This window comes from Hypanus sabinus, chromosome 28 (assembly GCF_030144855.1).
Source record: "Hypanus sabinus isolate sHypSab1 chromosome 28, sHypSab1.hap1, whole genome shotgun sequence".
NCBI lineage: Eukaryota > Metazoa > Chordata > Chondrichthyes > Myliobatiformes > Dasyatidae > Hypanus > Hypanus sabinus.
The window spans coordinates 20,256,275-20,271,657 of record NC_082733.1 but is presented as its reverse complement, the minus strand read 5'-3'; positions in this window follow the sequence as shown (position 1 = coordinate 20,271,657).

The window sequence follows — 15,383 nt, the reverse complement described above, 5'->3', positions numbered from 1 at the left end:
CAGGCTGTGGGGACGACCGGACGGGGCTGGCCGGTGGCGACGTCACAGAGTAGGGTCCTCTCACCTGGGCCCACGGGGAGGTCCTGGAGCTGCAAACCGGAGACTGCAGTCCTGTAACTCGGAATCTCCTCATCTACCTGCTGTGCCTCTGCCAGTGCCTCAAAGTCTACCCCTTGGGAAAGGGCATGAACGGTAGGGCGAGAGAGCGCATCCGCCACGACATTGTCCTTACCCGAGACGTGCCGGACATCCGTTGTGTATTCAGAGATGTAGGACAGGTGGCGTTGCTGGCGGGATGACCAGGGGTCGGATGCTTTCGTAAACGCAAAGGTAAGCGGTTTGTGGTCCGTGAACGCGGTGAAGGGCCGACCTTCTAGGAAATACCTGAAATGCCGGATTGCCAGGTAGAGCGCCAACAGTTCCCGGTCAAAAGCACTGTACTTGAGCTCGGGTGGCCGCAGGTGTTTGCTGAAAAACGCCAGGGGTTGCCAGCGACCCGCAATGAGCTGCTCCAGCACCCCACCGACTGCCGTGTTTGATGCGTCCACTGTGAGGGCGGTAGGGGTGTCCATTCTGGGATGTACTAGCATTGCGGCGTCAGCCAAAGCTTCCTTCGTTTGAACGAAAGCGGCGGCGGACTCCTCGTCCCAGGTAAGGTCCTTGCTCGGACCCGACATCAGGGCAAACAGGGGGCGCATGATCCGGGCAGCTGAAGGGAGGAAGCGGCGGTAGAAATTGACCATACCTACGAATTCCTGAAGGCCTTTGATCGTGGTGGGTCGGGGGAAGTGGCGGACCGCATCTACCTTAGCGGGCAGAGGGGTTGCCCCGTCTTTAGTAATCCTGTGGCCCAGGAAGTCAATGGTATCAAGTCCGAACTGGCATTTGGCAGGGTTGATTGTAAGACCGTACTCACTCAGTCGGGCGCAGAGTTGACGGAGGTGGGACAGATGCTCCTGACGACTGCCGCTGGCTATGAGGATGTCATCCAAATAGATGAACGCGAAGTCCAGGTCCCGTCCCACCGCGTCCATTAACCGCTGGAACGTCTGTGCGGCATTCTTCAGGCCAAACGGCATGCGGAGGAACTCGAAAAGGCCAAACGGGGTGATGAGAGCCGTTTTGGGGACGTCGTCAGGATGCATCGGGATTTGATGGTACCCTCGGACAAGGTCGACCTTGGAGAAGATCCGGGCGCCGTGCAGGTTTGCCGCAAAGTCTTGAATGTGCGGCACAGGGTAGCGGTCCGGTGTGGTAGCCTCGTTCAGCCTGCGGTAGTCGCTGCACGGTCTCCAGCCCCCCGTCGCTTTGGGCACCATGTGCAGGGGGGAAGCCCAGGGGCTGTCGGACCGCCGGATGATCCCCAATTCCTCCATTCTCTGGAACTCCTCCTTCGCCAGTCGGAGCTTGTCCGGGGGAAGCCGCCGAGCACGGGCATGGAGGGGTGGTCCCTGTGTCGGGATGTGGTGCTGTACGCCGTGCCTGGGCATGGCTGCTGTGAACTGCGATGCCAGAACCGATGGGAACTCCGCCAGGACCCTGATGAAGTCGTTGTCGGACAGCGTGATGGAGCCGAGGTGAGGGGCTGGCAACTGGGCCGCGCCCAGGGAGAACGTCTGAAAGGTCTCGGCGTGTACCAGTCTCTTCCTGGGCAGGTCAACCAGCAGGCTGTGAGCTCGCAAAAAATCCGCACCCAGAAGCGGTTGGGCTACGGCGGCCAGTGTGAAGTCCCACGTGAACTGGCTGGGGCCGAACAGTAGCTGCACCTGACGGGTGCCATAGGTCCTTACTGTGCTGCCATTTACGGCCCTCAGGGGGGGACCCGGTGCCCTGCTGCGGGTGTCGTAACTCGTCGGAGGTAAAACGCTGATCTCAGCCCCAGTATCGACCAAAAACCGGCGTCCCGACCTTCTATCCCACACATACAGGAGGCTATCCTGATGGCCAGCCGCCGTAGCAGCCATCAGCGGCGGCTGGCCCTGGCGTTTCCCGGGAACTTGCAGGGCGGGCGACAACGGCGGGCTTCTGCGCCCCACCGCTGGTGGTAGAAGCACCAGTGTTCATTGGGCCGGGGGTTGGCGGGATCTGCGGCCGGGCCAGGACTGGTTTGCTGCTGGGAGCGTGGCTGGGAGATCTGTGCGATGGGCGCCCCACTCACCTGTTTGGCGTTCCACAGCAAGTCCGCCCGGGCTGCCACCTTCCGGGGGTCACTGAAATCCGCGTCGGACAGCAGCAGGCGTATGTCCTCGGGCAGCTGCTCCAGGAATGCCTGCTCAAACAGGAGGCATGTGTGTCCGTCGGCCAGAGACAACATCTCATTCATTAAAGCCGATGGAGGTCTGTCGCCCAAGCCATCCAGGTGCAGTAAACGGGCAGCCCGCTCGCGCCGTGAGAGTCCGAAAGTCCTGAGGAGCAGGGCTTTGAATTCCGTGTACTTGCCGTCTGCCGGGGGCGACTGTACGAACTCCGCGACCTGGGCCGCTGTGTCCTGGTCGAGGGAGCCCACCACGTAGTAGTAGCGGGAGTCTTCTGAGGTGATCCGGCGAACGTGGAATTGGGCTTCGGCTTGCTGGAACCATAGGTCCGGGCGCTGTGTCCAGAAACCCGGCAGTTTCAACGAAACCGCATGAACAGAGGCGGCGTCGGTCATTTCTGGTCCAAAAATCGTTTGGACCGTCGGGGTCACCAATTGTAGCGGTGTGCTACACGCAGCGCTAAAATTACGACACGGAGTCGGTAACTGCAGTCGAAGGAAAAACTTTATTCGAAAACTTCAGCCTCACTTTTAAGCCTCTGTCAACCGGCCCCCCATGGCGAAGAGGCTCCAAAGCTCTGTGCTCGCAAACCCCCGTAGGCTATCTAATTGAGAGTCGGTTCGGATACGCTAGGAAATGAGTCGCCACAACATCAACATTGTGATTATTGTTACTATGTTTCATCTGGAAACAAGGGAGCAAACCAGGTTATATCAGACACATTGTAATTATGAAAACCTTCATAAAAGAAGTCATGTCCAATTGCAGTCATTACAAAGGAATCTCCTTGTTGTTTGAGCCGCACTGCCGATTCTGTCCATCAAGAGACATCAAGAAACAGTGCACATGTTTCTTCACCACTTAACCACCAGCAGATCTTCACCGTGAAATAAATCAGAGAACAGCATCAAAAGTTGCACAGGCAACACCCACACAAAATGCTGGAGGAACTCAGCAGGCCAGGCAGCATCTATGGAAAAATGTAAACAGTCAATGTTTCTGGCAGAGACCCTTCATTAAAAAAGGATTCATCTGAAAAATTGAAAGGGTTTATAAATTATTATTCAAAGATTTATTGTCACCTTCCACCTACTACATGATGACATGCGAGGGACATCCAACATGGTATTTGGGCATCTAAGGAAAAAACTTTGAAGAATAAGATCTCAAACCTAAAATCAAGTTTGTGGTGCAGCTGGTATTGCTTCTGGCTCATAGCTTCAACAACCTTACCTCCGGATACGCCTGCATAAAATTTGTGTGTGATTCCTGTGATCACGTGGGTGCTCCAGTTTCCTCTCAAGAGACATTTAGAAATTATTAATAGATGCAATATTCAATAATCTGGAAAGTCTTGCAATTCCTTAGCACTGAATTTCCAATGTTGTTGGATTATTAAGATTGTATTGTATTTACTTTGCACTGCATTTGAAACCGAAGGTTAAATCAGATAAGATAGGAAAAAAGTATATATTATGATGTAAACTGCAAAAATTCCATTTAAAGATTGGGTAGAATAACTGATTTATACTAAGTTCCTGCAATAGACTCTTTGCCTTTAATTCTAATTTCAGCTCTGCAACAGGCATTTAAAACCACAATGGACCGACTTGATCCTCTCTCCTTCCCAGTATTTTGCACATTTGAGAAATAATAACACTGAGGTTTAATATTCAGTACAAACTTTTGATGGCGAGAATAAAAATATTTTTAATATTTCCCTGTCTTCAAATCTGATTATATATCTCTCTGAAGTAGTTGCCTAGACAATATTCAGCATTTGCAAGACGACAATCTTGTTATATTGACTCAAGCTTGAGACTGGAGGTATTACACTTTTTCCACTTAGCTTCCAGCTTTATTTATTACATCTATTGAACTTCTATCTTGCTATAGGATGGAATTTTTTTATCATTAACCTTGAGTCAAACATTACTATCATACTGTTTCCTTGATGACCCTACAGGAACTGTCTTCACATAGGTTCTTCTCAACTATTTTCTTCCACTGGCCTGAAAGCTGAACCTCAACTCCCAGTCAGGATGTTGTCTACCCAGAAACACAGTGGACATAATTGCCTACAGAAATGCAGCAACCAACATCAACTGTTATACATAGACTTTCTTAACTTCTGTCCCTGCCAATAGGAGGGACCATTGAAGCATCATTTTCAATTTTGGGCTGAAAGAGAAATCGACTTCTGTCTTCCCTAAACTACATGTTGGGAGGAAAACAGTGATTTTAACCATTTGATACACAGCAAATCCAATCTCAGTGTATAATATACTCAAGCAAGTCTGCATTGTTGTCCCATCACTTTTCTCAATTTATTAATTTATTTATTTATTTTTATTTTTATTTATTGAAATACAGTGTGGAATAAGCACTTCTGGCCTTTTGAGCCACACCACCCAGCAATTCCCCAATTCTTAAACCTAGCCTAATCATGGGACAATATACATTGACCAATTAACCTACTAACTGATACACCTCTGGAAAGTGGGAGGAAACCAGAGCACCCAGAGGAACCCATTTATTCATGGGGAGAATGTACAAACCCCTTACAAGCAATCTTTCTCACTACAATGCTGCACCTCAGAAACATTGGCGTGCAGTTAAACTACAGGACAAATAGAAGCCCAAACAAACATTGCATCTGTTCCTCAACTAAGGTCATCCATTTAGTACAATGCACTTGATGTTTCTTTGTACATACATTTGAAAACTAAATTCGGAATCATTATTGAGCTATTTGCTGAACCATGAGAGTATAGGTAATTCCTTAATTTTACTTCCAGATTCTCCCACAAGAGGAAATATCCTTTCCATGTAAACTCTGTCAAAACCCATTACAATCTAATTTGTTTTGCTTAATTCTCTTCAACTGTTCTGCATTTTATCAGATTAAATGTCCAAACCATACTTCATATGACAACCCATTTACTGCATATAACATTTGCAAACCACAGGCCCTTTAGAAACCCACCTTTGCTATACAATGCCTGTACACATCTCTCCCAACAATAGCAATGCATGGGGAGACATAGTGATGCATCGGCTGGTTCTGCAATCACACAGGTCCAATGAGTCAGCCTTGATCCTGTCCTCAGGAGTTGTCTGTAGAGTTTGTGTGTCTGCCTGTGTCTATGAATTTCTCTATGGGTGTTCTGGTTTCCTTCTACATTCTAGTTATGCCAGTTGGTTGATTGACCACCATAAATTTCCCTTAGTTAAATTTCTACAAAAGAATGGTGAGTTAGGAGGAAGGGACCTGGGGTCTGGGGATTGATGGGTAATCAGTGGAGGATACTTATAGGGAAACTCATGGGCAATAGGACTGACTACAATGTTCTGAGCATCAAAATAGTCTTTTTAGGCTAAATGGCCCTTTTTCTTCATTGTAAGAAATTATAAAAATATGAAAAACAACAAAATATTAGAGAACATGAGCAGGAGTTGGCCAGTTGGTCTCTCAAGGCTGTTCTGCCATTGAATAAGATTCCAGTTGATCCGATCATGGCCTATTTTCCCCAATTTCTCTCCATATCCCTTGCCTGCATTGTAGTTTAAATATCTGTCAGTCACTGCCTTGAATACATTCGATGATTCTGCCTCCAGATCTCATGGAACAGAGTAATCTGAAATCTCCATCCAAAATGAGAGATGCTCTATATATATATATATATAAAAGAATGTCCCTTTTTTCGTAGATACCTTGATGGAGAAAATATGCTTTCAACACCCAATCTATTGGTCCTTTTCAGAATTCTGTATGCTTTCATAAGATGATTTCTAATTTCTTCCATATGTCAATGCATAGAAACAACCTTTCTTAGCACCAAACATAAAACACTTTTCTTTTTCTCCAGTCCTGATGAAGAGTCTCTGCCTGAAACTCCTACAGTACTCTTTTCCATAGATGCTGCCTGGCCTGCTGAGTTCCTCCAGCATTTTCCATGTGTTGCTTGGATTTCCAGCATCAGCAGATTTTCTCTTGTTTAGGATTGAACAACCATTCTTCTTATGTTACCTGTACTGTGTCTAATTATTTCATTACAATACAAAATCAAGCCATTCAGCCTATCAAATCTTTGCCTGGACTCAAAGCACACCATTGCCCCATTCCCCACTTATCTCTCTGCAGTCTATCTTAGTCATTAATTCCTTGTTAAGTAATAGTCTACTTATTTAAGGAAGCATGTTAATGTACCAGATTGGCTTGGTTTACTAAACTGAGGCGATTGCTGTCTGAAGGAAGGGTGGGCAAGCTGGCATTGCATCAGATTCTGTGGAAGTTGTGGTAAGACAAAGATAGTCTGGGAAAGTTGTAGTAAAGCAAGACATTTGAGGTGAGTCTGCCAGAGACACCTCTACTTCCTTCAACCAGATAGACAGCGGTAGTGTGCACTCAAGCCAAATGAGTAAGATCACTGTAATGAGACTTTCCAGAAGGGTCTTCCTAAAACTTAGCAATCCTTTACACAATAGGGGATGCCAGAGACAGATGAGATAACGGAAGGATACAAAACATACCCAACAGGCTCCATTGTCTTTATTAACTTCAAAATATCATGGCTGTCTGCTTGAAGTTTTGATTTACTTTAAAACCTCTATAGTGAATGGTAATTGGTCATGTGAGTAAGGATTTCAAACATATACAATTTACAATAATCAATATCCATAACTGATAAACAATTCTGTATAAAAATAACAGTTTTCTGTTCAGACTTCTGAACAGTATGGGTGCCAGGGGCCTATGCTTTTCTCCTTGTGCACAAGTAAAGTAAAAAGAACGCTTGACTTGTAGCAGTGTATGTGTTCTGGGTCCAGTTACTTTGGTTATTTACTTCAGCAACAACAGTTACCTCAACAATGCCTTTAGAAGAATGAGGGGTGGCTTGATGGAAACAAATTAGATCTTTGTTTTAACAGAGTTGATGTGGAAAGGATGTCTCATCTTTTGGAAAAATCTTGAACAAGCAATTACTGTTCAAAAATAAGGAGTTGACATTATAGATAAGCTTGATGTTCTTTCTTCTCTCTTTAGAGTCATTGGAATTTTCTTCCTTTAAGGGCCGCAGAATAAGAATCCATGTTTTATTTTTAGTGCGGAAGCACAATAGATTCTTGACAGGCAAGTTGCTGGAAGACCATCACAGGTAGACAGCAATGACCTTGTTGAATGGTGGAGTCAGCTCGAGTATGACTTAACCCTAATTCATATATTCATGTGTTCATCATCCATAGACTGGAGTGCAAATATGTCACCCTCAGCCCTGAGGAATTGCCTCAGAAAAAGGCTATTTTTTCTATCAACTTCAAGTTCCTATCATACCTAATAATCACCAGGTGAATACTTTTGCTACTTCACAATCAGGCTGGATGGAATTCATACTGTTTGACACTACAAATGCACGCTTTACTAAAAAGCATGTTGAATAAAAGATGGGGCTTACACTCTTATGTGAATGTATGCTCTGAGCAAAGCTAAGGGCAATAATTGGTGATATAGCAATTCATTTTTCTATGTTTTGTATCATATTATAGTCAGAAGTGTAAGGAGCAAAAAAGGAATTTGAAATGTCAGGGATCAGGTGCTTCTAGCTCTATATGACGCATGCAATTTATTTTTCTCTGGAAGTGAAATCTGCATGCCAAAGTCAGTGCAAGAATGCTATGAGTGTGCATTATCCCCTTGGTTATTTTCTTCCTTATATTTATAATTTGGGTTTTACCTTATGTATTTTGTTTCAGTTTGTAGAAAGTAGTTTCCATAAACCAATTTCCATCATCTATAATCTGGAAGGAATTAAATTCAGTATCCCTTAGCTAAGAGGAACAGTTACAAGAGTAACGGTATCGCTTTTACTTTCCACTGCATTCTTCTGTACACTCTGAAAGGCACAATATATCAGCATTCATTTCGGGCTCAGACGAGTTATCAGATTTATTTACAATATTGTACCACACAGAACCAAAGGAATGCAAAAAATGATGAACAGATAATGCATAATTTATACAATTCTTTGAGCAGTTTGGAAAATAATAAACTGCCAAAATCCAATGTGCCCTTTTCAGAAGCTTTGAGGTAAATCTTTGATGAATACATTGGGGTATATCACCTTCATGAAGCCTCTCCTATTGCAATGAACAGATAGACAAATAAATATACACATGACACTTTCTCAAATATAGGTCATCTTCTATGAAGAACATCTGAGATCAAAGCAATGATTTCTCACTAGATATGCAAATATGTTATTAATATTTTACTGGCAAGATGGACAAAGTGTATCCAACAACTCTGACTATACATTGGCTTTTCTTTTAGTACATGGCTTGTATACTAATAAAGCTCACATCAGATAGCAACCTCAAAACATTTTACATGTACTTGAAATTTCTATAATCTACGAGACATTTCTTATCCGAGGAACCTGCCATTATATGTAGTAACTTGGCATTGGAACCTGACTGGCTAGTTCTTATGAAGCTAACAGTTACTCCAGGATAGATCTGTGCATTGTCTTACTTCCTCGCATGGAAAAAAAAAGCAATTCTCTTAGCCAAGCAGTTTAACAGAGTGACATTTTATATTGCGATAGTTTGGTCTAATTAGAGTTTCACATGAAAAAGATATAATGCAGAGATTTTATAGTTTGAAGCTTAACAAGAGCTCTGCTTCTGACATAGGGTCTAATGTCACTAATATGATTTGTCCTGCCACATTTAATAAGATTCATTTCAATCTGTCTTGGATACATGGCAACAGATTTCAATATTTTATATTTCCTGTCAGAAGTACTTGTGAAATCAAAACAATTATTTTAGAGAAATATGCAAATCACTGGGACCTGAGTATGTACATAATAAGATGAATGATTTCATGTAATGTGAATGGTAATAGGATTTCTCACTCTATTATAAGCCAGCTCTGCATGGAATATACTGCACTGTTACTTGCTTGGGAGTACACTTTGAAGGTAACGTTGTTTTCATGCAATTATGCATATTCCTAATGTCATTGATATGATGAGAGTTAATATGCATGAAAAAATGTGGAGGTGAATTTTCCGTAGCTGCACTTTTGCGTCATGAAAGATATCAGAACAACTTAGCATTAATGCCAATAATCTTATTGGCATGATAGTGTAGTGATTAGTGTAATGCTTTACAGTACAAGCAACCCAAGTTCAACTCCTGCCGCTGCCTACAAGGAGTTTGTCTGTTCTCCTTGTGACCACATGGGTTTCCTTTGAGTGCTTTACTTTCCTCCTGCAGTCCAAAGACGTACCGGTTGGTAAGTTAATTTAGCTTTGTAAATTGCTTCATGATTACGGTTGGGTTAAATCGGGGGATTGTTGGGCAGAATGGCCTGAAGGGCCAGAAGGGTACTGTATCTCAATAAATAAATAATCAAACTGGAAAAAAATTCGAATGCTATAGTTCTGTCTAAACAGTATTTGCCTAAGAAAAAGTTAAGCGACATAACATGGGCAATTTCTAACTGCAACCACTCCATTTCAATAAAAGGTAACAGAAATACAACATTCTTTCAATGAACTATACAGAACATACACTACTGTCGGAATGTCAGAGAGGCTCAAAGGTGGCAGTCAGCCCTAACTCAAGAGTTTGTACGTTTAAATCCACTCTTGCAACACAACAGCATGACTGATGTTTGGGTGCAGTGCTGAAGGAGAACTGTAGAATTGTAGATATCATTTCCCCCCTGAAAAAGAATTCCTGACAGCATTATTTCCAAATGGAGAATGGGTGTCTCCTAACCAAATAGCTATATTTACATCGTATTCCTGCCAGAGGAGGTGGTAGAGTCACAGCTGCAACCTTTAAAAAGGCATTTGGGCTGGTACTTAGATAGGAAAGGTGGAGAGGAATATAGGCCTAATGCAGACAAAGATAATTAACATTGAAAGACATTATGTTTGGCATGGATGATTTCAACCAAAAGAGCCCATTTCTGTGGTGTATAATTCTGTGATTCTATTCTGTGATTGCTGCATGTGAGATATTGCTGTTTGCAAATTGGATGTTGCAATTTGTGGCATTTATTCAAAACTTTAATTCCAATCTGTCTTTTCTCTTCTAACTGTTGTACCTATATCAGCTGTGTAGAACATCCTGTTAGATTTGTGTAGTGGTGAAGATGAACACTGAGAGTTTCCTTGTCATTGGACAAGGAGCCGTAAGGAGGAAGGAAGGTACTGTTCTGTAGGAATGGCCTTCACCTGAGCTGAGCTAGGATCAGAGATCTGGTGAATCTCATGAATAGCACACTAGAGAGAGCTCTACATGAATTTGAAACGAAGACTCAAGTGAGAAGATGTTTATTATTGGATGATGACATACATTTGTGTGGCAAGGGGCCTTCTTCTGTTCCTATTTTCTTAGAAGAAAAATAAGAGACTGATGACAGTATTGTAAAGGGTGAATGACAATTAGAGTCTGATGGGAAGGGGTAGAAAATATAAGAGGTCCATAATGAAAATTGTAGAAAAAAATATTAAAAGTTTCTTTATTTGAACAGATTTTAGCAAGATAGATTAACTAAAAGCATAAGTAGCAACATATGAATAAACAAATACACTAAAGGAACTCAGTTAGTTGAGCAGCATGTGGTGGGAGAAAGGAGTTGTTTTTTTTTCAGATTGAAATCTTGCATCAATTTGTTTTTTATTTACTACTTATGCTAACATCTGCAGTCTGTTGTGTCTCCTGGCAACAGATGAATATGATCTAATGGCAATTACAGTGATATGATTGAATGGCAACCTGCACTGAATGCTCAGAAGTCCAGATCATGCAAAATAAAAGGCCAAAAGGAAAAGGAGGTGAGGAATTATTGTTAATCAAGGAAGTTATTGGAGCCGTGATGAGTCCCTACATAAATGCAGTGGATAAAGATGTGGAATTGGTTTGGGTGGAAATAATGAATAGCACAGGAAGATGACACAGGTGGGAGTGATTAAGGGCCTCCAGAGTATGGTCTTTCTATAGGGAGAAGATCAATGGAGATATGGGTATATCTAAGATATGTATGAAAAAAAATTGTAATTATCATTAGGGATTTTAATCGGCATGTTAACTGAACAAATTAAACTGGCCATGAAGAGAAGAGTTTTTGGCCTGCAACAGAGACAATAAAACCATAAGACATAAGATATATGGGTGCATAATTAAGCTATTGGTCCCATCACATCTGCTCTGCCATTTCATCATGGCTGATCCATCTTCCCTTTCAGCCCAGGTCTCCTACTTTCTCCCCATATCCCTTCATGCCCTGACTAATCAAGAATCTGTCAAGCTCTGCCTTAAATATACCCAATGATTTAGCCTCCACAGCCACCTATGGCAACAAATTCCTCCTCATCTTGATTCTAAAATAATGCCCCTCCCCATCTATTCTGCAGTTTTGTCCTCACGTCTTAGACTCCACCACCATAGGAAACATCTTCTATACATTCACTCTATTCCTTAAGGCAGCTTACTACAGAACCTACCTGAAGATAAGACGTTTTAGATTTGGTCATGTGATGAAGAGATTAATAAGAGATTTTCTAGTTAAAAATCTTTGAGGATGTCATGACCATTATATGGTACAATTTCAGATAGAGACTGAGGGTGAAAAGTCAATATCTTCAACCTGAAAAGGGCAATTATAGTGGTATAAAGGTGGTGTTGTCTCGAGTGCATTAAATAGATTAGGAGATTGGTCAATAGGTTATTAGTGCCAGATATTTACACAGCTAGATCAAAATACTCAGCAGAAATTTATCCCGATGTTCTACAAAATGGTAGATTTTCCTTTAAAGTATATGGCTTAGGATGGGTGAAAATATGCATGAACTAAGTATCATTATTAGTCATTTCATTATTTTTTTCTTGTTGTACAAAGTTACATTCTGTATATATCAATCATTCTGCAAAGAGCAGCCCAAAGTTCAGACAAAACATTCTTACTCTGTTGCCTCAAGGTCAGCTTAAAGTAATCTCTGACTGAGTTTATTTCTCATATTACTTCCAAACATGAGCGGTAATTGTATATTTAAGCTTATGTCTCTAAATTGTGCTTGGACTCAAGCCAAAAGGCAGGATTTAAGCAAGTGTGTGCAATCTTGAGAGTTGTGAATTATTGAAATTATCACCTAGTGGATGATATGTTCAGATCTTCTGTCTGCCCATTTGTGTGGGTGTAACACACACACACACACACATACACACACACACACACACAAAGAAGAGGGAGATTTCCCAAATTCTTGGCCAATATTCATCTCCCAGTGTTAATATAAATATAGATTTGTCATACCATCTGCATTGCTGAACATAGAAAACATAGAATGGCTGCTTCAGTTGCCAGCGTAACAATTGAAATGTTATTTATTGTTTAAAAAAAATAGCTACACTGAGGATTTGTAAATACCATTTAAGTAGAAGGTCTGTCCTTCATTACTTGGCCTCATTTGTAGGTAAAGGTGAAAACCCAACATTTTAATTGCCCCATGCCTTTGATTATCTTGCATCTTTGCAACAAGAGTATAGTGTTGATATGTGTGCATCCTAAAAAAAATTGACTGAGTACAGGAAGCACTTTTCACTATGGGATTTCTGTGTGAATTAATTTGCATTTTGGACTTTCGTAGTTTTAAAATACATCTAAAATACTATATTAAAAGTGCTGAAATTACTTTGTGTAGAGGCATCATTCTTCATTAATAATTGGGAACATTACTTTGTTAAGTGATGAAAACAGCCCAATAACTTTTAGTGATTTGCATTATACTGTGACTTTTTTGAAGGTCTTGAATCTCATTTTAAATTAAACAGTGATTGAAAGCAAACAGCTCATCCATTTAGTTTCTATTTGAAACAATGATATATCATTATTTGTGGTTTAAAAGATTGTTTGGATTCTCCTTTTCATTTGGTTAGGCAGCCACGTTATGTGCAACTTGCAAGTAGTCTTCTGTTTGTCAGCAGCAATTAATTTCATTGATTTTCCCCTCCAATTGTTGATTAGGCTTTGTGCTTTGAATCTTGTGATTATAAGCCTCCTCTGTTGTATTGCTGTAGAATGCTCAGTCTGTCAGATTATCATGGTGCAGTTGAGCATGTAATTGCTCAAATGAGTTAAAATCCTTTCAAATGTCTGTCTTTGTACCTCATCGCACTACTTCTTAGAGTAAAATATTTGACAATTGATGAAGATATATGAAAGAATCTTCATTAGTTACCAACCACAGTGATGTTTATTTTTTTCAGTTTGCGGCAATTGTATGCATGACTTGTTACCAAGTCAAAAAATGGAAGATAAGCTTGGTAAATGTTATAGAAATGTTCAAACAAGTTTAACCTGACTCAGTATTAATTGCCAGAGTAACTCAGTGCTCCTTTCTGGATAAGGCCAAATACCCATTAATAAATAATTTTGCTATATCATGGAAATGATCATGTTTGGATTAGTAGGATGTCAGGGATGCAATAAGTACCACTGCCTTTAAAGTATTCTGCAACATGTGTTTCAATGCTTACACAGTGAATGGAGGCTAGTGCTCTGAGTGGATGAAGGAACAGCAAACTGGCTGCTCCCGTAGAGCAACTGGTCTTTCGTTATTCCTAGAATTCTATTATTATCAATCTGTAAGATCCCCAGTGATAATACACCTGGTATGAATTTCCAATCAATGAGTGAGAAATTCATTAACTAGTTAACTAAGTGTTCTATTAAGTACAGTTTTACGAATTGTTTCTATTGATTTGTGAGCTATTTCTGCATATGCCTGCCTCGTATTAATATGTTCTACCACACTGATCATTGGAATCTGCAAATTCAATGAAAGTTACACTTCTGTATTGATCTGTACAATTACTGACAATTGCTCTGGATAAATGTTCTCCACTTTATATAACAAGTTCTGATGTACTTTACCACCGTTTCTTCAAGATCACCCTGACTGGTGTTGTTATTGACTGACCCTTAATCAAGTGCCTTATTGGGATTAAGTGCATCAGTGAGTGGGTAGAAAGTGGATAGTCCATGCGTGTGTGATTCATGCTGAGGAGTGGTCATTCAAACTTCTCGCATGTTGCAGCCTGATATGCAAATCCTCATGATTGCATTTTATTCTGGGAAACATTCTTATGGGCAATGTTAAAATAGCATTAACCAACTGAGCTGCAGGGAATGAATCATGTCTTGACCTCTTTCCCCTTCCTCATTCTAATTGTGACTTCCTCTCTGAATATTTTCAGATCCCTCATTATCCTCGAAAGTCTCCATTTCCTCCTTTTGCATTTGTTCCCTCTCATTCTTTCCCATTTTAATTTGCTTCTGTTTTTTCACCTCTATTTTTAATCTACTTTTTTCACTTTCTATTTTTTTTCTCTCTCTGTCTGTTATCATTTCTTCTATCCTCTCTGCATCTTAATCTCCCAATGAGCACCACTGTAAAATTGACATAAGGTTTGTGAAACGATGAACTATGGAAATTAGACAAAATGGTCAACCATAATTTTGCAAGTGGAATTGTGAGAATTAATTAAGGATATAATATGGGGAAAATATAATTCGTAACAATGACTACCTCTTATTTTTTAAGACAAGCAAGTATTCCAACTTCACCAATCAATAAGTTAGCAGCAATTGAGCAAAGATAAAAAACAGACTGTTGCTTAATTTGTATTTGTAACTTTAAAGCTGGTGTTTCATGTATTCGGTGGGATGGCTTGGAAGTGGGGTCTGTCTACGACCTACAAGCACCCTGAAAGATCAGGTCACAGACAAGTTCTCCTGCAAACAGCCCAGACAAGGATTTTGGTAAATGAGCATTTTTGGAGCTTATGTTTCTACACGGTTAATTCAGAAGCTATATAGGACTTCAAACTCCATGAGTGCAGATGGGTACTTAAAATCATTTAACTAGATGCATTCAGAATAAAATGCTAACATTAATAAAAATGTTAAAATGTCATCAAGGACATCAAGTTTACTAATATCCTTTAGGGAAGGTAATGAGTCTGATTGCTATGTGACTCCACATGATATTGACACTGACCTCCCTTTGAAATGACTGAGTTGCTCAGTATGGGGGGGGGGGGGGGGGTAAA